We start from the raw sequence: 22229 nt of genomic DNA, 5'->3' as shown, positions 1-22229 counted from the left end.
CTATGGCTCATTTGTTTCTGTACCTTCAGTGTCTGGAAAGCAGGAAGGGGAGGTACCACATGGGTGAGTTAACAGGTAGATGGATGTATGGAGACTGGTGGATGCTAGGATGGATAGATAGAGAGATGAATGGGTAGATAATGAACGGATGGATGGACAAATGGATAGGATGGGTAGATAGGTGGGAGCGTGGATGGGGCATGGTCACATGGATAGATGGATGATGGGTGGGTAGATAGATAAACAGAGCATTACCCCCCCAGCAGACACTCCACTGTCACATGATCAGCCACAGTCGCATGTCTCATCACCCATTATAGGGACCATGTAACAACTCCTCATAACCATCTTTGGTTATGTTGGTCCATGTTTGGGAGCTGTCCTGGTTAGTCTTATGTCAACTTGACACAAGCTAGAGTCATTTGGGAAGAGGGACTCTCAATTGAGAAAGTGCCTTTATAAGATTTGCCTTTAGGCCAGTCTGTAGCGTGTTTTCTTAATTAGGAGTTGATGTGGGAGGGCCCAGCTCATGGGGGCAGTGCCACCCTTGGGTAAGTGGTCCTGGGGTATATAAAAAAGAAAGCTGAGTAAGCCTAGGGGAGCAAGCTGAGAAGCAGCATTCCTCCACGGCCTCTGCATCAGTTCCTGCCCCTAGGTTCCTGCCTCCAGTCCTTACCCTGACTTCCCTGGATGTCGAACTATAAGATGTAAGCTGAATAGGAAGCCTCTCTTTTCCAAGAATAAAACACCTTGAATCATGATGTTTTATCACAGCAACAGAAACCCTAACTAAGACAGTTGCTAATTGTCCTGCTAGTTTTCCTAAGGAGACATAAACAAGTATCTGTTCACCCCAGATAGGGCATCGATGACTAACCAAAGAAATGACTCCACTGATGACGAACCACACTAGTGGAAACCCATGAACTGTGGACTCGTGGCTGTGGAGCCCCCATGGGACTGGACTAGGCCCTCTGGATAAGGAAGATAGTTGCTTGGCTCTAACTGTTTGGGGGGAATCGGGATCTGTCCCTGGTGCATGGGCAGGCTTCTGGAACCCGGTACCTGTGGTGTGACACCTTGCACAGCCTTGGTGCAGTGGGAAGGGGCTTGGACCTGCCTAGGCTCAGTGAGCTGGGCTCTGCTGACTCCCCTTGGGAGACCTCGATTTGGGGGATGTAGGGATGCGGGGTGGCTTGGGAAAGAGGGCTGGGGGTGGGAGGAGGGAGGAGGGGGGGTCTGTGGATAGTATGAGGAGTGAGTAGAAAATTTCTTAATAAGGAAAATTAAAAAATAAAAAAAAATTAAAAGAAAAAAGAAATGAAAGGCCGGGTGGTGGTGGCGCACGCCTTTAATCCCAGCACTCGGGAGGCAGAGGCAGGCAGATCTCTGTGAGTTCGAGGCCAGTCTGGGCTACCAAGTGAGTCCCAGGAAAGGCGCAAAGCTACACAGAGAAACCCTGTCTCGAAAAACCAAAAAAAAAAAAAAAAAAAAAAAAAACAAACCACCAAGTCCAACTTAGTCAACCAGTAAGCTTATTGGGGTTACTTAGAGGAATACAGGAGACCCAAAGGCATCTATCATGACACTGAAAAGTCACCCCAGCACAGGTGACAGACAACTCATGAAAGCTACACCTCTATAGCCCCTTGCATACATTTCAGGAAGCTCTGCCCATCACAGTCTCTGCTCACCAGCAACTGCTACAGCTTATGTACCTTGGGGAGGTGCCTTGTGACTCTTGTAAGGTTCAGGAACTTCCCGAACCTTATAAATTTCATTTACATCTTGAGCCTTGTAAATGTCAGCCTCCCTCCTTCCTCCAGGAGGAAATATTTCAATTAAGAGGAAACAGCTACACAAGTGGAAATTGGTTGGTTGGTTATTGGTAGAAATATTAAGGCCACTCCATATAGTTAAAAGGGAGGTTTATTTTGTGGGGTAACTTACAAGTGAAGGGATAGGTTACAGGGTCTGGGAAAGGTGTAGCGCAGTCCGGCGGTGTTCTCTGGAGAACTGTGCTCAGGCTACCTCCAGCATCCAGGATCCAGGAACCAAGAGATCCTGGAACCATCCGGATCTTCGGTCTTCAGGGATCCTGTCTCAGCTCCACCTTGTAGGCGGTGGTATTTTCAGGTCAAAACTGGAACAGCTACCCACTACAGTGAGTAGATGTGTGCATGAGTAAATGGAAACAGGTAGATAGGTGTTGTGGTGGTTGGTATAGGAATGGCCCCCATAGGCTCATAGATTTGAATGCTTCGTCATTAGGGAGTGGTGATACTTGACAGGGATTAGAAGGTACAGCTGTACTGGAGTAGGTGTGGCCTTGCTGAAGGAAGTGTGTCACTGGGCTGGGCTTCGAGGTTTCATAAGTTCAAGCCAGGCCCAGTGTCTCACTTCCTGCTGCCTGCTGATCCAGATGTTGAACTCTTGACTTCTTCCCCATGCCACATCTGCCCATGTGCCACCGTGCTTCTCACCATGACGATAATGGGCGGAACCTCTGGACCTGTAAGCCAGCCCCAGTTAAAGGTTTGCCTTTATAAGAGTTGCCATGGTCGAGGTGTCTCTTCATCAGCAATAGAAACCCTAACTAAGACGAGCTGCACCCGGCTTGGTTCCACTTCCTGTTTGCAGCCCTCAGCAGATGTTCCATGACTCTGGCATCTGCAGCATCTTGGGGTCTCCAGCGCAATCCAGACTCCACTTACAGCTTTACTCCGTGGTCTCTTCAGGGCTCTAGGCAGGGACTCCCTTGCCACACACCTGGCCTCTCAGTGGCTTTCCTTAACCATGAGGAAGATTCCACACCCTTTACTACTGTGTTCTTGACTCTAAAACCAGAACCACATGGCCAAAGCTGCCAATTTCTGCCTGCTTGGACTGGAATCCCACTTCCTCCTTGACTTTCATTTGCATAAGCTTTGCTTTACAGCTGTGGTGTTTTTTTTTTGTTTGTTTGTTTGTTTGTTTGTTTTTTTTTTTTTTTTTTTTTTTTTTTTTTTTTTTTTTTTTTGGTGGAGGAAATCTCTCAGGTCTTTTTCTTTCACAAGTTGCAGTATTAGCTGCATGGGGTCTCACCCGGAGCTCACCATTTCCTTTATCCTGTTTAGCATCATGCTTTTAAACTTTTCATCTCTCTGAGCACAGAGTTTGGCTTCAACACTACATTCCCTAGTGCTCCTTTTCTCCTCAAATTGTCATTTCCTATTTCTTTTGCCCACTTACTCTTTTTATTATAGCTCTGCAAAAGAGTGCTCATTAATAATAACCACATGACATGGTCAATACTAGGCTGCCTTGAAATCTTACCTGCCAATGCTATTAACCCAAAACTTCACATTCACGCAGATTCTAAGGACAAGGGTAAAAAGCAGCCACGTCCTTCACAAAAAGATCACCAGAATGGTCTCTAGCTCGGATGATAATATTATTCCCCTCTGAAACCTCTTGAGCTCAGCCCCCACAGTCCACATTGCTCTCTCAGCATCACTGTCTCCCAAATTCCTGCTAGTATGGCCTTTTAAAAGCCTTATTTACAGCATTCAACCACTTTCCTAACCAAAATTCCCAAAGTCTCAAAACGCAGCATGGTCAGACCCATCACAGTAATACCCCACTCCTGGTGCCAACTTCTGTTTTAGTTTTTTTGTTGTTGTTGTTGTTTGTTTGTTTTTTTGAGACAGGGTTTCTCTGTGTAGCTTTGTGCCTTTCCTGGGACTCACTTGGTAGCCCAGGCTGGCCTCTAACTCACAGAGATCCCCCTGGCTCTGTCTCCCGAGTGCTGGGATTAAAGGCGTGCGCCACCAACCGCCCGGCGTGTTTTAGTTATTTTTTTATTTCTGTGTAGAGACACCATGACCTTAACTTAAAAAGAAAGCATTTAACTGGAGGCTTGCTTATAGTTTTAGAGTGTGAGTCCACAACCATTATGGTGGGGAGCATGGCAGTAAGCAGGCAGGTATGATGCTGATGCAGTCAGTAACTGAGAGCTTACATCATGATCCACAAGCAGGAGAGAGAGAGAGAGAGAGAGAGAGAGAGAGACAGAGACAGAGACAGAGAGACAGAGACAGAGAGACTAAGCCTGGCATGGGTTTTTGAAACCTCAAAGCATGACTCTAGTGGCACACCTCTTCCAACAAGGTCACGCCTCCTAATCCTTCCTAAACAGTCCACCAACTGAGAACCAAACATTCAAATATATGAGCCTATAAGGGCCATTCTCATTCAAGCAGGTGAGTGTATGGATGACTGAATAGATAGGCAGCTGAGTATATGGGTGGATAAGTAAATAAATGAATGAATGGATGAGGGAATGAATGGACAGATGGGCAGATGGATGCTTGGGTACATGGATAAATGGGTAATGGGTGGATGGATCGGTGAGTGAGTAGCTAAATGGAAGCATTGGTTAATAGATGAGTGCTTGGATGGATAGGCAGGTGAGTGAATGGATATGTGGATAGATGGGTAGGTAGCTAAGTGAATGGATGGGTGAGTTAATGGATGATGAGGTGCATGGATAGATGGGTAGAAGGAAGAAAAAATTGAAAGCAGAGAGAGAATTTGCTTTCATTTGCCCAGTCAGCCATCACAGAGGTCAACAGCATCTCAGGCTTCCTTGTCCTAAATTCAATGACTGTTCATGTTGGTCCCTCCCTCTTCCCACACTGGGATCCATGACTTGGCTGGGATTTGGATTCTTGGCTAGGCCTCAGGATCAGGCAGAGTATCCAGCAGCAGAGATAGAGGCAGAGTATGGAGCTATGTGGATGAGAATAGTGGTAGTGATAGGTAAATTCCACTGCTTTAGGTCCCTCAGCAAGAGCCTTTGAATTCTGGTTTCTTGCGTCATGCATTCACTTATCTATCTATGCATCTATACACACCCATTCCCTCACCTGCCTGCTTATCTGTCCACCCATTCATCTTATCCATGTACCCATGCTTCCATTTACTTACCAACTTATCTATTCATTTACATGTCACTCATCTATCCATGCATTTATGAAGCAATTAATAGAGCTGTCTGCAATGGAGTGTTCTGTGTCTGTCCTGTCTGATATGGTAGCCATTAGCCCCATGTGACTGTTGAATGTTTGAAGCTATGGCTAGTATGGTTGAATCAATTTAACCTTATATTTCAAAAGTGGCACATGAGGAGTGGCTGCCATATTGGACTTGACAACTCTGATAGGCCTGGGGCCAGCTCTTCTTTGTAAAATATCCTTGTTCAAGGGAGAGTCCTAAGACAGTGAGGTCACAGACTTCCAAACTGGAGAACCCATGCTAGAGCTGAGAAGGGGGATCACACAGCAGTGGCATGTGTGGGCACAATCATATGAGGTCTCACATGCCCTGCACTGGCAGACGCCTTGATGGGCGAGCTCAGAGCATCTTGTGCCTTCACATATCCTGGTGAGACTGCTGGTTACCTACCACATATCTCTCCAATGGATCTCGAGACTTGTGACTTTGAACTGGGCACCTGATCTCCTAAAATAAAGACCCGTGCCCCAGCTTCTCTGGAGATAACATTTTCACTGAATAGGATGAAAGTAGAACCCTGAGCCAGCAACTGGAAAGCATCCCTAAGACATGTTCTTCTTTGCTCCGTTCCCCCTTTCTGAACCTTGCTTCTCAGAGCACAGATGACATGGCTAGAGCATATATGTAAACATGAGGACCTGGGGGCAGCCCCGGGTATGATGGGGAGACAACTTGAGGCAGCCTCAACTTCATGTTTATTTAAGTGGAACTGTCTCCTAGGCCCCATGGAGCAATTGTAATGGGACTATGCTTCCAGGGTTTCTTGCATTTCCCTTCAGCACATAGCCCAGGCTAGACCAGAGAGGCCGGGGCCAGGTTGTGAGCCAGTAACTGCCTCCCTCATTTCCCAGCTAGCCCCCTCCTCCCACTGCAGGCAAACTCGGGCCCCTGAGTGAAGCATCGGCATTCCTTTTTTTCTATCTTACTGTTTATGGTCTCAACTTTATCTTCAGAGCCGCTCCCAACTGAAACCCAGACGTAAAGCCAAGAACTTTTCTCTCTGAGGAGCCAGGCTCTTGCAGCTAACACCTCTGGAAAGTCCGCGTGTATAAGTGCTCTGTGCTCCGTCGCGTTGCCCCCGGCCTGAGGACAGCGAGTCTAAACTAACTGCCTACCCGAATGGCCTAAATGATGGGGTAGCATGAAGTCAAGGAAAAAGCGCCTCAGGCAGGAAACAAAGCCCTTGGTTAATAGCTCAGAATATAGTAGGCTCTTCTTGCTTATGAAGGATGCGTTTTAAGGGGCAGCGTATATCTGGAACTACAGCTGTTGAACACTTTACCTACATTACACACACTTTTCTTTGGATAGAGACCCTATAAGGTACTACATGAATTAGGAGACGGGAAGGATTGATAACCAGCACTACCATGATAATAATAAACTCTGAACGGCCAGCAGTGCTGCTCTTGTTGTTCGGAGTCACGGTGAAGCAAAGGACAAGTGAACGTAAGCACTGGCCTACTACAGCGATCCATCTGATAACATGGCTGCTCAGTGGCTAACTGGTAGGTAGCATATATGGTGTGGACACCCTGGCCCACACAATGGGATGGTTCATAGTTCCATTACACGGCAATGGGGCAGTGCACGATCTCTTCATGCTGGGGATGGCATGCAATTTAAAACTTTTGAATTATTTCTGGAAGTTTCCATGTCTATTTTCAGACTGAGGTTAACCACATGTAACAGAAACTTCAGAAAGTAAAACTTTGGGTAAGGGCTGGGGGAAGGGGTGATGTATTATCCTACCACAAACAGAAATAGATGCCTGTGAGTTGGCCAGTTTTTATTTCTGAAATGCTGTCACTCTCTTAATGGGGTAGTGCTTCGTGGCCAAAATGGTGTTTGAGTCCCATGGAGACAAATGGAGCACACAGAATGGAGTGTTGGCATGGGCCAGTTATCCCCTTGTGAGGTATTTTAGTATCCACCCCTTAAAGCAGATGTTAGCTCAGGTCAAGCTAGCACACACACACACACACACACACACACACACACACACACACACACACACACACACTGATCACTTCCCTCTTTGTCTGGTTTCATGTTCTCATTTCCTACTTCTCACTTCTGTTGTGGAATGGTGTCTCCATCGGTACCTGGTCAACCCTGGAGACACCAAGATCCCAAGAGAAAGGAACTAAGCCTCCTCACTGATCCCCTTCCAGGGGTCAGTGCATCTCCACATCAAGGCCCTCTGTCCCCACCGAAGCTGAGAGTTCTGCGGCTAATCTTAGGAGTCTCTGGGGGTCGGTAGGTTTCAAGACATGATGTATTTTTTCCTATAGCAATGGGTAGGCAGGGAATTAAAGCTGCCAAGTTGTAACATATGTGTATAATGTCCCCCAAATCTGTATAGATCTCCACGCTCTTTTCTCATTCAGGGTGACCCCTCCCTATACTTTTGAGGTCCAGGGACCTCAGGCTTATGCCCATGACCTCAGCATTTGCTATTGTTTGGGAGACTGGACACATAAAGTTGAAGCCCTAAGGAGGCTGCGTTTAAACCTCCATGTTTAGGAATGAACAGCCAAAGTGGAGAGGGGACTGTAGTTCTGGCCTGGCCTCTCCCGGTATTGGTGAGGCTACTTACCATCTGGGCTTGTGACTCTGGCAGCAGGGTCTGTTTAAGTCCATGGAAAGAGCACCAAGAAGGCACCCTTAGAGCACTGTGAGCTAGCAGAGGCCAGCCTAGCAACTGCTCCTTGCCACAGAGAGCCTGGGCAAGGGGGCAGGAGTTGGGGGTTAGCTCCCCTCTGCCCCAAGTGCCTGTGGAACATTATAGCCCCCTAGCCCTGGTGTCCGATTTTTCTTATGGCAGGTGAAGGGGTCACCTGGTGGCAGTCAGCACACTGAAGAACACATCCTGGGGCCTGGTTGGGACCCTGGCATCTTCTGAGTTTAGTGCATGACAGTTCAAGGTGTGCCCGGAACAGCTTGTGCTAGGTGAGTCTGAGGAGTCCCTGGGGCGAGTGGGGCATTGGAAGGAAGGATACCTGCGGCTGAGCACAAAGCATCATGTGGACGAATCACTGGGCCCATCGTGATACAGGCAAAGAAGGAAATGGGGGAAGAAGAATCCATGTGTCACCATTGTGGGACAGCATTGGAGGAGTGCCTGTCCACCCTGGTGGAGTCATGTTTTTCATAGAAAAACGCCAGCAAAGTAGAAGCAGAGAAGTAGACCGAGAAGCAGACTCACTGGAGAGCCAGGACCATGTGTAGTGGTTAAACCTGAGGAGGAGACCACAGAAGGCTGCGGTAGCCACAGAAAACAGAAATCCTCCGTGGATAATTCAGCGAACTTATGCATTGTGAAAGAGTCCTCTGGGGAGGAGCCTTGCTCTGAGCTGGTCCCTTAACTCCCGTTCCCCTCTTCCCTTGGGGTGGAGTTTCCTGGCAGCCACGCCCCCAACACTCTTCTTTCTGATGAATGGCTGCCTTCAGCGAGGGGTCCTGTCTCTCTCTGGGGCCTCCTAGATCCTCTATGGACTTCACTCTGGTTCTCAGCCTTTGCTGCCTCCCACACACACAGGGGGCAGCTCCTGGCCCTCAAGTAGCAGTTCAGTCCACTGCACTGGCCCTGGCAGTGCTCAGGAGATATTTGCCCTTGGGATTTGGAGGGATGGCAGTGTTAGGGACCTTTTAGAAGAGTTGTCTTGAGGACATGGGATGCTCATGACGGAGGGACAGAGTTGCATGCATGTGCTTGTGTGTGTAGGGTGGGTGACACTTGAGGCTCCTAGCAGAGAGACCGAACACCTGACTTCTGGTGATCAAGAGCCCTCTGAGACTACCTGGGCAGCAGCAGGTGGGAGCTGTGATCAGCTTCCCAGGGATGGATGAGCCTGGAGCGTGTAACACTGCAGTTTTGGCTGGGTCTCTGACTTGCAGACTGGTCCTGGGACTTAACCTTGGTCCCCTGACTGAAATCCTTTCCATCAGTTTCTGAATGACCGGATTGTAGCGAGGATTATAGCTGACATGTACTGAGTGCTGCTGTTTGCATGGGGGTGGGGAGGTGGCTGGCCAATTCATATCTTTCATCTGAATTTAGACAAGCAAGATATGCCTACTGGTTCAATAGTGGTGTGGGGTAACTAATTGCTTTCTGATTGGATTTTAGGTGTGCTCTCAGAAAGGATTTTCATGCCTGTTACTGTAGTCCTGGTCAAAAGCACATGGCTGGTGAGATTCTAGGTCCTAAGTAGAACATAATATCATTATTTTGATAAGTGGTCATTGAAAGACCCTAACCCTTCAGGCTTATACCCCCAAGCCCCAGGAAATAAGGAACTAAGAAGAAAACGAGTTCCAAGGGCCACCTGACTCAGCCATTACTCAATCACCCCTGTAACAATGTAAAAAGATTTCTGTTAAGAGATGTGCTCAACTGTGACTGGGATAGTTGCAAGTGTTCCAGGAAGGACCACTGTGACCTTTGTGTAAACTCCACTCCCGCCCTGATACCCCCCCTTGAGGTTTCAGGAAGAATGTACGTGCAGACGTGACTGTACCCATTCTGTGATCAGACCATGATCTTGTGAAACGAAATTATAGGGGAATTGTAATCTTATGGCTTTTGTGGGTTTTTCCTTTAAAAGCCCCCATGTGGCTACAGTAAGATGCAACTCTTGCTCCCAGGACAAGAGTTTGCCCGACTGTACAGCTGCTTCAATAAAAACCTCGTGCTGTTGCATCAACTGGACTGGAGTCTGGGTTCTTGGGGCGCCCCCTCGAGAAGGTAGTACCCTGGGTCTGGGGTCTATTAGTCATGTTGTAAAATTGCCTTCTAAATATTTATGTTCATACCCATGGACTTGGGTTGCTCTTGACCTGGGTCAGTGTGCTGGATAGTTTTATAATAACTGTAATGTATCTTTCTCTGTCCCGCTAGCCAGCTCCCAAATAATGACACAGATACTTCTTACTAATTATGAAAGCTCGGCCTCAGTTTAGCCTTGTATCTAACCAGCTCTTATAACTTAAATTAACCAATTTCTATTAATCCACATGCTGCCACGTGGTTCATGGCTTTTACCTCTCCTCCCGCATGTCCTGCTTCTTCTGCATCTGGCTGGTGACTCTCCCTTTCCTCTTCCCAGAGCTCTCTCTGTCCAGAAGTCCTGTCTATACCTCCTGCCTAGCTATTGGCTTTTTAGCTTTTTATTAAACCAGTCACAGTGACATATCTTTACACAGTGTAATCAAATATCTCGAAACAGACAACTTGACACAAGATAAAGTCATCTGAGAAAATGCCTCTATAAGATCGGACTGTATGAAAGCCTGTAGAGCGTTTTCTTAATTAGTGATTGATGCAGGAGGCCCAGCTCATTGTTGTCCTGGGTTCTATAAGAAAGCAGGCTGAGCAAGCCAGGAGGAGTAAGCCAGTAAGCAGCACTCTGCCATGGCCTCTGTTTCAGCTCCTGCTTCTGCATCAGGTTCCTGCCCTGTCTGAGTTCCTGTCCTGACTTCCTTCAGTGACGATCAGTGATGTGGAAGTGTGAGCCAAATAAACCCTTCCCTCCCCGAGTTGCTTTGGTCATGGAGTTCATCACAGCAGCGATAACGACAACTAGGACCGCCAGGGAAGCTTCTTCCTGCAGATGTCAGTGCAGAGACTCATAACGAGTCAAAGTGTGAGACCAAGACACCTGGATGCTCAGCCCTGAACATTGATACCCATCCTCCCAACTCACCAACCCCTCACTGCAAAGGCTCAAGGAACATTGAAGAAGAAGGGGCCGAAAGACGGTAAGAGCTGGAGAATGTGGAGGGGTGCCGTGGAATGTTGTCCTCTGGACGAGGCGTGACTATTGCACTCGTGAAGTCACAGCAGCTGTGGTTACCTGCACAAGACTGAGCCGCCGAAGCTCAGGCATACATGGGGGTGCTCTCCAGACTCCGCCCCTTTCTAAGGAGCTCTTGGTCGGTGGCTTCTGGAGGAGGGAGAATCATTCTTCTCTGGGCTGTGGCCACTGGTATAAGTTTCCCATGTTCTGTGGATGCCCCACACCTATGTACATATGGGCAACACATATTGGACTTAGTGGATTATTTTTTTTTAAAAAAAGGAAGAAGACATGGAATTGCAAGGGGGTTATGTGTTAAGGGAAATACGGGGGGTGTTGGAGGAGCAAAATGGTGGGTAGATATGATCATGTTTCATTGTACATTTATATGAAATTCTCACAGAATTTTTAAAAACCATAATAAAAATTTTAAATTAAAAAAAGAACAACCAATTTTTTCCCAACAGACACTGTTATACTGTTATTTTATCTCTCAGGAAACTGTGTGGTTAGATGTCTTCTTTTCCAGGGCTCCTGTGGGGGTACCTTCCTGAAGGGAAAGGTAGGGCCAGGGCTGTAGCCCGGGTAAAGGCTCCTTGTGGCTGACATGGGGCTCTCATGTTGGTTTCATCTCTAGAGTAGTCCATCTGGACACCAGCAGCTGAGAGCTGAGTCCCCCTTGCTGAATATGGGAACTCTTCAAGACCTGGCCGGGTTTGGAACCCAGTTACAGCTGCAAGCTGCCCCTGTGAAGCAAGGCAAGCCTGTTGGGAAAGGGGGAGGGGCACAGATCCGAACAGATAAAGCGGATAGCCAGATGGCCACTGGTTCCCGGAAGCTCAGTGTCATTAATCATTAGCGGAATGCATGTCAAGTCCATGAGAAGGTGCCACCACACTCACATTCACAATCACACACACACACACACACACACACACACACACACACACACACACACACACCATTGAAAGAGCACATGCTCAAAGGTCAAGGTGCTAAATGCAGGTGAGGACATGGTTGAGATGGAATTCCTTCCAGTGTGGTGCAGGGGAATATAAAAGGCTACAGTTGTTTCAGAAAACATTTTGGAGCCAGGCACAGTGGCACATGCCCGTAACCTCAGCTCTTGGGTGCCTGAGGGTTACCATGAGTTTGAAGATAGACTGGATGACCACTTGGGCTGTTACTGTGAAGTTGAACATATCTCTACCATATGGCCAGGAAGCCAACTCCTAGTAATTCACCCAGGACACATGAAAAGCATGTATGTCCACATGAGAGTTTGCGTATGGATGTTCCTCATTGCTCTATCAGTGGTAGCTGAAGACTAGAAGCAACCATTGGAGGGTGTTCAACTAGCAAATATACTCAAACTATGTCGGGGTCCCTGCAAGCATCATGGTCGGCAGGGAAATGGTCGGCGTAAGGTAAGAATGAAACTCGATTCAGCCTGACTTAGTTTGCCAGTGCTGGGCCAGATTTTTGGAGTCTGATGCCAGGTTGTTTATGTTTGCCATATTTAAGCACAGCCTAATTTTGGGAAAAAAGTTTTCTGTTGACAATTAACTTATGTTAATCCTGTGTGTGCAACAACACTTAAGACACGTTTACACTGAAACTCTTTACCAAGTACATAGGGATTCTTCCAGAAACAATGCTGAAGATAAAGGGCTGAGGATAAGGGTCTGTGGAGAATGACTGAGGTAAACAGGGAGTCAGGACTTGGGCTCTATCTAAGATAACATAGAAGTCACTTAGGCTATTGTAAAGTACACACGGCATCTCTCACAAGGATGGGTTTTAAGGACTTAGAAACAATGCTCAAGATTAGGGGGGAAAGAAAGATCTGGGATAAACAAACATAATATTCTGGGGTATTTGGGTGAATCCTGGGCATACAGATAGCAAAGATCACCAGGATGTAAATTACATCCTTTCCCAGCATTCCAGGAGGAAGACAGGTTAATCTCTCCCTCCTGTGAAGAGACAAGCATGCATGGTTAACGTTCCTGACTTCTCCAGTGCTCACCTGTGTGCATGAGCATCTCTTACCCACTACAAAACTGTGCCCAAACAAGGGCAGACCCTGGCACTGGGACACTTGGATCCTGCCCATCTCCCAGGGCCTAATTCAGGAGTATGTGACTCCTCGGGTGAGGCCAAGGAGAGAGGGTTGTTAAGCGAATGGACTTTTCCTGGCATAAATGAAGAGCTTCACAAGTAACTGAAGAGGTGCTGCTGGCCACCAGGTCCTCCCTCCCTGGCACTGGGGACAGTGACAAGGACTAGGAACTTCCTCACTCTGTTCCCCAGGGAGGCCTTAGCCTGGAAGAGGCAGATGGGACCGGCCTAGTTATCTCCTAGTTGATAGTGACCAGGTTTGAAGTTGCTGGAACATGGTGGTCTCAGGTGTGTGTGTGTGTGTGTGTGTGTGTGTGTGTGTGTGTGTGTGTGTGTGTGTGTTGGAGGCTGTGACCTCTGGCCCTCGCTTTGTTCTTAGAGGTAGGGAGTTAAGGGAAGGGAGCTCACAGAGCTGGGATATCTTGGCAGAACCTCTCAGATCTATCTCCCCACTTGACCATGAACATCGCAAGTGTCCTTAAAGAGGTTTTGAGGTAAAAAGGCCCAAGGCTGGGTAGAGGGTCTGAGAGACATCTCCTCAAACAGGTGATGACACAGAGATCATTCTCCAGACAGAATGTGGGGCTCCTAGGGCAGAAGAAAGGCTCCTCCTGGGAAGGAGGGGAAGGTGGGAAGAGGAGGCCACATTTGCTTCAGCCAAGCAGGGCCCTCAACATCCGTGTGGATGACAGGTATTTCTCCCCACCCTGTGGATTACCCTTTCACTGCAGACTGGTCCTCACCAATGAGCACAGGACTTGAGTACTAACCTGCAGCAGCCACCAGCGCCTGGGCTGGAGTGTCACCTGGCTGCTTCCTGGTGAGGGGACCCCTGTCCCCCAGGTCTTATGAGGATTGCAGCCCCATAGGACCAGGACCACTCTTGTGACCTCATCCAGGGTTAACTTCACTGTTGCGCTGTGGAGCTCTCATTGGCCTTTGAAATGGAGACAGTCTTCCTGCCCCAGTTTCCTAAGTGCTGGTGTTACAGCTTTGTGCTACCATGCCCAGATAATTTGCCTCCAGAAACGGTTACATTGGGTGAGGACCTCATGTACAGTTTGGTAGAAGGCCACGGCTCGGGGGCCAGCAGCTAGCTTTCATATCTGATTACAGTCAACATGTAAGGGTGAAGTGACCCATGGATTTAGTCGGCCTCTCGGGCCTGGAGGTTAGACACTGAGAGGATGAGCAGGCCCTGGCTTCTTGGTGCCCTGCTGTGGCCTCTGCCTGGGGGCTGTTATCTGGCTCTGCCAGGGAATGTAGCTTCGTCTGTCTGATTATCAACCACAGATGTGGTATGTCTTGCATGTATTTCTTGTTATTTCTGATGGATGCCTGGCTTCCCCAGAAACCGCCTCTGAGGTTGCCGGGTCTCGCATTCCACTAGGTCCAGCTAATAGGGAAATGGCATGTTAGCAGTTGTGTTAAATACACCTGAGAATCTTGGCCTCATTAGCTTCCTTTTTTTTTTCTTCTTCTTGATTTAGCTGCTTTGCAATGCAACATCAATAATTTCCTCTTTGCACCAGCTCATTCTACTGTCACCCCACCAGTTTCCCGGTTAGAGGAATGTACCCAAAAGCAATCCATGCCAAGAAATGATGATTCTACACAATTACCCACAGTGCTGCGCAGCCTCGGCCGTCCATCATGCCACACGGGTGTGACTTTACTGTCAGACGCATTCTTAGAAATGTGTGTCACAGGGATGGCTTGGCAGCTACCGTCATTCCATGTGTCTTCAGGGTCTGGAAGTGAGCAGCTGTGTTTCCCGCCTCCCTTGCTGCTAGGGTTCCGGTGTGATCCCTTTGGCCTAGTGGTATGCTCTCAGAGAGGAGGGGGAGGGGAAGGGGGTAGAGGAGGGTGGTGGTGGTGGAGGAGGAGGAGGAGGGCCCCCAACAGAAAGGAAGAGAAATGAAGGGAAAGCGCCTCGGTGAGCGTTGCTTGATTTCTGTGGTGAAAATTCTTTCATCACGGTGCATTCATTTATGTCTAGGATGCTGGTCAGCGGTATCAGTGACAGTGGAGCTGGGATTTGCCACGACAGCTGAGTCTCACAGATGCAAACCAGCCCTAGCCCGTCCCAGCCCTGCAAATCCATTGCATACCCCTTCCCCTCACTGCCAAGACTCTCTTCCCTGCTGCTTTTGGCTGTTTCTGCTGGCAAGCAAAGCCGTGAGGTCATTTTTCCTGTGCAGAGCTCCAGGGTCTTTTCCAGGGTCAGAAGGCAGGTGAGGAAGCTGGTCTGGTGGCCTCCTGGCCGTGCTGGCTAACAGACTTAAGACTCAGGTTCCCAGGCTGTGCTCGAGCATCAGTGAGTCTGGCCCCTCACCCTCTCGACGAAACCGCAAGGCCCTCACTTCCTGCCTGACGTCCTTTGGGCTGGAGACTGCAGAGAAGGCTCTGAAGCTAAAGCGTGGAGATATAAAGTGTAACTGGAAACCACTTTGGATTTTGTTCTCAGGCTTCTCCCTAACCCAGCTGGGTAGAAGAATTAAGTGGGTTTGAGACACTTGGGAAAAGGCTTTGGTAAACTGGCCTCGCGTGGTTTGTTACACTCCGCTGCTCCGCACCTGTCTGAACTCAGAAGGATGAAACAGTTGCCACAATTTGTTAGGGTCACAGCCTGGGTCTTGGGAACTCCAACAGAGCAGGCTCCGCCACTTGTCCCCAAAAGACCCATTAAAGAGACACGTAATATGGAAAAGCAAGGGGAGGCAGGGCTAGTCCGTGTGGTCACATTAGGAAGAAGAACAGAGAAAGACATTGGTTACCCCAAACCTGTTTTGGGGTCCTGACAATAGGTTTATGCAGGAGGCATGAATAACTAAGCAATCCTGGTCCAAAGTGGTCCTCTCCACCACGGCCATGGCCTGCCATTGTCTCATTTCCGGTCTCTCCTGCAAGTCTGACAAGTGGTCAGAAGTGTGGGAGATCTCTCCCTAGGAGACAGTTGATCCTTTTCTGGCTCCTGGCTTCACCCTTACCCTAGCATGAGACTCCTAAGGACCTTCCCGCTCCTTAGGGCTCATTTGTTAGTGAAGTGTACTTTGAGGCTCGGATGACCTGGGCACGGCATGTCTCCTGAGGTGTTTCTCATATAGATGGCCCAGCAGACCTGACATGGCGCCTGTAGGGACTTCTCTTTCTCTTTTTCTCTTTCTCTCTTTTCTCCTGCAGGCAAATGCTTCCTGGCTTCTAAGTCCAAGTGAACATTCAGGTTCTTTCTAAGGGTCAGTGTCCCGGGAGTGAGACACAGCCTTCATGAGTCTGACAGCCAGGATGATGGCGAGGGCAGCAGTCAGGGGCTTCCATAAAAAGGGTCAATCTGGGTGGAGCCCCTCAAAGTGGCCATTGAGCTCTGGGACAACACGCCTGAGGACTTGGAGTCCTGGGACAAACTCTCTGCTGTCGTTTATAAAGCGAGGCTTGCCATACCTCACATCCCAGAGGAAGCGGGATAGAATGGAGATGACGGCTGGGGAGAGAGCGAGTGGGGGCAGAGTGGAGGGGGGGGGCGTCTTCCCGGGTTCGGGCGATAAGGAACGCATCACGTAGTAAGTGGACAGTGGTGACAGGTATGTCAGGAAGGTGCAGCCCAGTGTTGCTGTCAGCACCTTGAGGGGTCCACCCTTCAGGGGCCTTCACTCAGACAGAGCCAGGTCCTTGACTGCTCTGCAGAGCAGAACTTGAAGAGAAACCAGAGTGAAGCGGTTAACGGGTTTAGTAACTAAAGGTAACGACTAGCGTGCGCCTCAGGTTTAAGCGTGGGTAGAGAGGGGGATAGACTTAAGAAAAGGCCGGTGAAATCCTCATGATATGGGTGCCAGCTACCTAAGAGTGAGAGTTACATTTAGGTATCTTCACAATAGATCTATATGATCCCATGGTTCTCTGGGTTACAGTCAAAGATGTAATTTACCGAGCCTTAAAGAGTAAACAAAGTTTGAAGTTTAAAAATTAAGGGCACTGGGAAGGTGGCTCAGTTGGTAAAAGGTTTCCCTCACAAGCGTGAAGCCTTGAGTTTGATCCCAGCATTGATTTAAAAAGCCAGACACACAGGCACAGACACACATGCATACCTACACACACACACACACACACACACACACACACGTGCCGTCTTATGAGGCCCGTTGTTTGGGTTTAGGGCTGAGACAGGTGTGCTGATACGGTTAAACTCAAGGTCACAAACATTTGGCCCTCAGCAACAATGGTTCCTTTGCTGTTTTTTACATCCCGATTGAGACGTTTTTAAGAAAGCACATATTATCAATGTAAACAATTTCAGGTTTGTTAACTTTGTACTGAAGTTTTCTTGACCCCCCCCCCACCTGCCCTCACCCCGAGACAGCCACAGACTGGACCCAAGGGTGAGCTAGACCCTAGGGCCAGGGGCTTCTTTCTTGTCCCATGTCCTCTTAATTGTCCTGCCTCCAAGCAACTGGCCAAGCCGGACTACTGTTTGTGGTTAGCAGGCAGGACCACAGACTCCTCCTAAGGAGAATGTTTTTTTGGTCTAAATTCTTAACAATGGCGGGGGCTACTGTGAGTTACAGGCCACAAATCCACAAGGTTTTATTGCTCATCTTGTAACAAACTTGTTTTTTCCTGCATGAACTTTAATTTGGAGAGTTGTTGACTATACTGCTGGCCCAGGGAATGGCCTTTTCAGTGCAAGCTATTGAGGGTTCTGAGGGGACTTGGGACATGATTCAGCCTCCAGCCCTCGGAGCTGTATGTATGGGTTCCTGCAGTTAAAGAGCCGGCTGGGAATGAGAAAGTTCAATACAGTCATTCTGTGAGACCACTGGAGCTCTTATTTGGGCTAAAGTTTAAGACCATTCAAGAGTGCAAACTGCAAGGTTTGCAAATTTTAATCCAAGTGAGAAATATTTAACTAAATTGGAACAATGTCTTTCAAAATGAACATGTTATTTTAAAATATTGTTACCCAACTGAAACACATGATGAACTTAAGGGAGCAAATCAAGAAAATTAAATATTACAAGAAATGCAGCAGTTACCGAAGTTCTATCTTTTATATGTGCTTTGGCTTTATTGTGAATTATAATCCGTATTCCCACAATGCTATCATTCCAAGACCCTGTGGTTTTTAATCTATGCACAAATCTATCACCATTGTCTAGCTCTGGAACATTTGTGTTACTTGAAAAAAATAAAATTCATACGAGTAGTCATTGCTTCTCCTGTCTACAGATCCCCCGAGGCCAACACTCATCCCAGCCTCCATGTGTTGGCCTTCTCTGGCATTCGGTATCCATGAAATCACAGGCTGTGGGACTGTCAGTGTCTGGCTTGTTTCACTCCACATCATGTTTTCCAGATTCATCCACAGGGCGGCATGTCAGAATTTCCTCTGAAGGCTAATATTCCAATGTATGGGTTTAGCCATTCTTCTGCTAATAGGCATTTGAATCACTGCTTTCCTGGCCTATTACAAAGGACAGAACTGGGAGGATTCATGTCCATGATTCTGGGCAAGCCAACTGTGATGGTCAGCTTCCTTGTCAAATTAACAGAGTCCATGAGGGATTGTCTCCCTTTGGCTGGCCTGTGGGCATGTCTGTAGATGATTGTCTTAGTTATGTGAATTGGTGCGGGAGGGCCCAGCTCAGTGTGGGCAGCGCCATTCTCCACGCAGGGGCCCTGAACTATAGGAGCGGAGAAACAGAGCTGAGCACAAACCAGCGGACAGGTGAGCATGCATGTGTTCATTTCCCTCTGCTCCTGACCCTGGATGTGATGTGACCAGCTGCTTTCAGTTCCTGTTGCCTTCCTTGACTTCCGTGCAAGATGGGCGGGACCTGGAAAGATGGACTAAAACAAATCCTTTCTGCCTTAGGCTGCTTTTTATCAGGGTGTTTTATCACAGTGTTAAATGACAGAATTTTCCTGGGGAGGCACAGCATGCACATGTCTATTTACTCCAGAAAGGGGACCCATGACAAACCAAAGTAACAATATCCGATTTGGTAAACCAGTGTGTTTTTATTGAGTACTGGGGTTACTGGGAGACATACGGATGAGGGGTTACTTACCGGCACAGGGATGATTCAAAAGCAGCTGTACCACCTAAAAGCTCACCCCGACCCAGGTAACAGACAGCTCATGAAAGCCACCACGGCGAAGCTCTGAACTGCTTGCGGGCAGCTTCGCAGTCCAGGAACACTTTCTCTCTCCAGCGTGGTGTCTGCTCTGCGTCCCTTCCTGCGCCATTGCTTACTCCTTTTTATTCTGCCAGGGAGGGCCCTCAAGAATCTTCCAAGTGTTTATTATCCTTTTTGTTTACCTCCTGAGTCCCGTGAGCCTCTCTTCCCTCCTGGAGGGAACGTTTAATTCGGAGCAAGCTGCCACACGACACACAGCAGCAGAAATGACCCTCGACCACCAGGGTTTTCATTTTCCGTGTGTGGAATTGTTGCTCACATGGAAACTCGGTTTAACTTTTTAAAGTGCCACCAAACTGTTTCCCACATGTCTGCATCTGTTGTGAAGTCTACCAGCTGTCCGTATGTGTTTCGATTTCTCTACATTCTCTCGCACACGCGTGGGTACCGCATTTAAAAACCTCCTCTTGTTCCAGGGCTGGGCAGGGCTCAGTGGTACAGGGTTGTCTAGCAAGTGCGAGATCTCGGGTTGGGTCTCCGGCAGTGCAAACGAAGTGGTAGTAATTCTAGCTCGGTGTGATGTAATATCTCACCGTTATTAACTTTCCTTTAACGACAAGCCGTGTGCTACTCGACCATTTGGATCTTCTTTAGAGCAGTTCTTTAAATGGACAATTTGTCTTTTTATTGTTGAGTTTTAAGAACTCATATATTCTAGAAGCACGCTGTCAGCTGTACGATAGAAGAATCTTTTATCTTAGTCTGTGGATGGATTGTCCCTCCATGGTCCATCAGTCAAGTCTTGCGAGGATAGCAAATGAACTGTGCTTCTTTCTTTCTTTTTTTTTTTTTTTTAAGTTTTATGTTCATGGGTGTTTTGCCTGCATGTGTGTCTGTGTGAGGGTGTCAGAAGCCCTGGAACTGGAGTTGCAGACAGGTATGAGCCGCTAGAAATTGAACCCGGGTCCTCTGGAAGAACAGCCAGTGCTCTCAACCACTGAGCCATCTCTCCAGCCCCTCAACTGTGCCTCTTGATGGAGAAAATGCAAAGACTGCAAAGAATCTGGGACCATCTTATATTTATTTATTTATTTATTTATTTATTTATTTATTTATTCATTTATTTACGTATTTATTGACAGAGCCTCACTATGTAGCCCTGGCTTGTCTGGAACCCCAGTTAAATGTTTTCCTTTATAAGAATTGCTGTGGGGGGGCTGGAGAGGTGGCTCAGTGGTTAACAGCACTGGCTGCTCTTCCAGAAGTCCTGAGTTCAATTCCTAGCAACCACATGGTGGCTCACAACCATCTGTAATGAGATCTGGTGCCCTCTTCTGGCCTACAGGGATACATGCAGACAGAACACTATACGTAATAATAAATAAACTTAAAAAAAAAAAAAAAGAGTTGCTGTGGTCACGGTGTCTCTTTACAGCAATAAAACCCTAACTAAGACAAATAGAATACCAAGGTGAGCTAGTTTTATCACTCTACTTTGCTCAAGGTATCTCCAGAGATGGAGGGGACAGAAGAAGAGCTGTCTGCACTAGTCACATCTAAGGCAGGGGTCTCTGGGACACCACACGCCCCTGAGTGTCATAATACGGCCACTTCTGCCTATAGTGGGAGCTGCCTCAGGAACCCCAGCCAGTCACCCCAGGGCTTGCTAGCAACCCTTCCCTCCAGGCTGCTTGCTTGACTTGTGGACTGCAGCAGGCAGGCTCTCAGAGGTGCAGAACCTCAGGTCCAGTGGGACCTACGAGGCCAAAGATGTTGACGGGAGAGTGTCGAGCCTGCCCGGGAGTTGCCCTGGACTCCACGGGAACACAGCGTGCTCAGGGGCCTGGGGGCCATGGTGCATATGGGACCACAGTCATGCTTCAGACGCAGGCAGCTCTGTTTTTGGAACGCTGCAGTTTGGATCTGAAATGTCCCCAGAGTTCCCCGTGCTGAAGGGCTGGCTACTGGCTTGTGACGCTTTCAGAGGGTGGTAGAACCCTCGGGAGGTGAGGTAGAGGAAGTTAGGTCCCTGGCATGTGGCGGGGATGGTGTCTTCTTCTGCTTTCCAGCCACTGTGATGTCTGGGAACTTTCTCCCCGGCATGTTCCTGCCTTGTATGGACCAATGGCCACAAACCAAAACTTTTCCAAGTACGAGCCCAAAGGAATCATTCTCTTCTTTTTATTACAAGTTCATTCACTCATTCATTCATTCATTCATTCAGTGTGTATGGTGGGGGACACTATACACAATGAATGAATGAATGAATGAATGAATGAATTTGATGATATAGCACATGTGTGGAGGTCAAAGGACATGCAGGAGTTGGTTCTCTCCTCCTACCACGTGGGTTCTGGGGGTTGAACTCAGGCTTTGTGGCTTGGCTGCAAGCACCCTTTATCTACTTGGCTCTCTTGCCTCAGTTATCTCAGGCATTTTGTCCCAGTGACAGAAAGCTAATGGAAGTACATTTTAAAAACAGTAGGAGACCTGGTAAAGCAGTGTTGCTGGCCCCAGAGCGCATTTTTAGCATAGATGCTTGCATTAGTCAGGGTTCTTTGGAGATGATCCAACAGAGTGAATATTTATTACCACAGGGGATTTATTATGTTAGTTTGCACAATAGGAGTCGGGTAGTCCCACGTGGCTGTCTGCCGGCTGAGAACCCATAGCTGCTGCGTCCACACAGCCAGTGGGATGACTCAGCAGTCCCCCACTGGTGCTGAAGGCCTGGAGGAGTCCTGGAGGGTCAGCCATCTTCAGTCCACGCTGGACAGCGGGGTTCTGATGTCAGTGAGGAGTGGCTGTGTGGCAGAGGCAGAAACAGGATAAATGCACTCACCAGCAAGAAACGAAAGTGGGCAGGCAAAAGCAGCCTGCTTTCTTCGGACCTCTTCATCGCTGGTGAATCACCCCTGGGCAGTGCTGCCCATTCTGGGGGCAAGTCTTCTCGCTCAGTTAATCCTTCCTGGAAATGCCCTCACAGAATCTCCCAGAGGAGTGTCTTAGTTGATTCCAGATCCTATCATACTGATAATCACGACCAAGCATCGCAAGGGCTATCCGTAGATAACATTTCAAGCCACACAGCACACTACCTTCACGTAGTCACGGCTGA

The sequence above is a fragment of the Peromyscus leucopus genome, chromosome 1, assembly GCF_004664715.2.
Source record: "Peromyscus leucopus breed LL Stock chromosome 1, UCI_PerLeu_2.1, whole genome shotgun sequence".
NCBI classification, from domain to species: Eukaryota; Metazoa; Chordata; class Mammalia; order Rodentia; family Cricetidae; genus Peromyscus; species Peromyscus leucopus.
The sequence above is the reverse complement of the archived record's forward strand: the minus strand, read 5'-3'. Positions refer to the sequence as shown.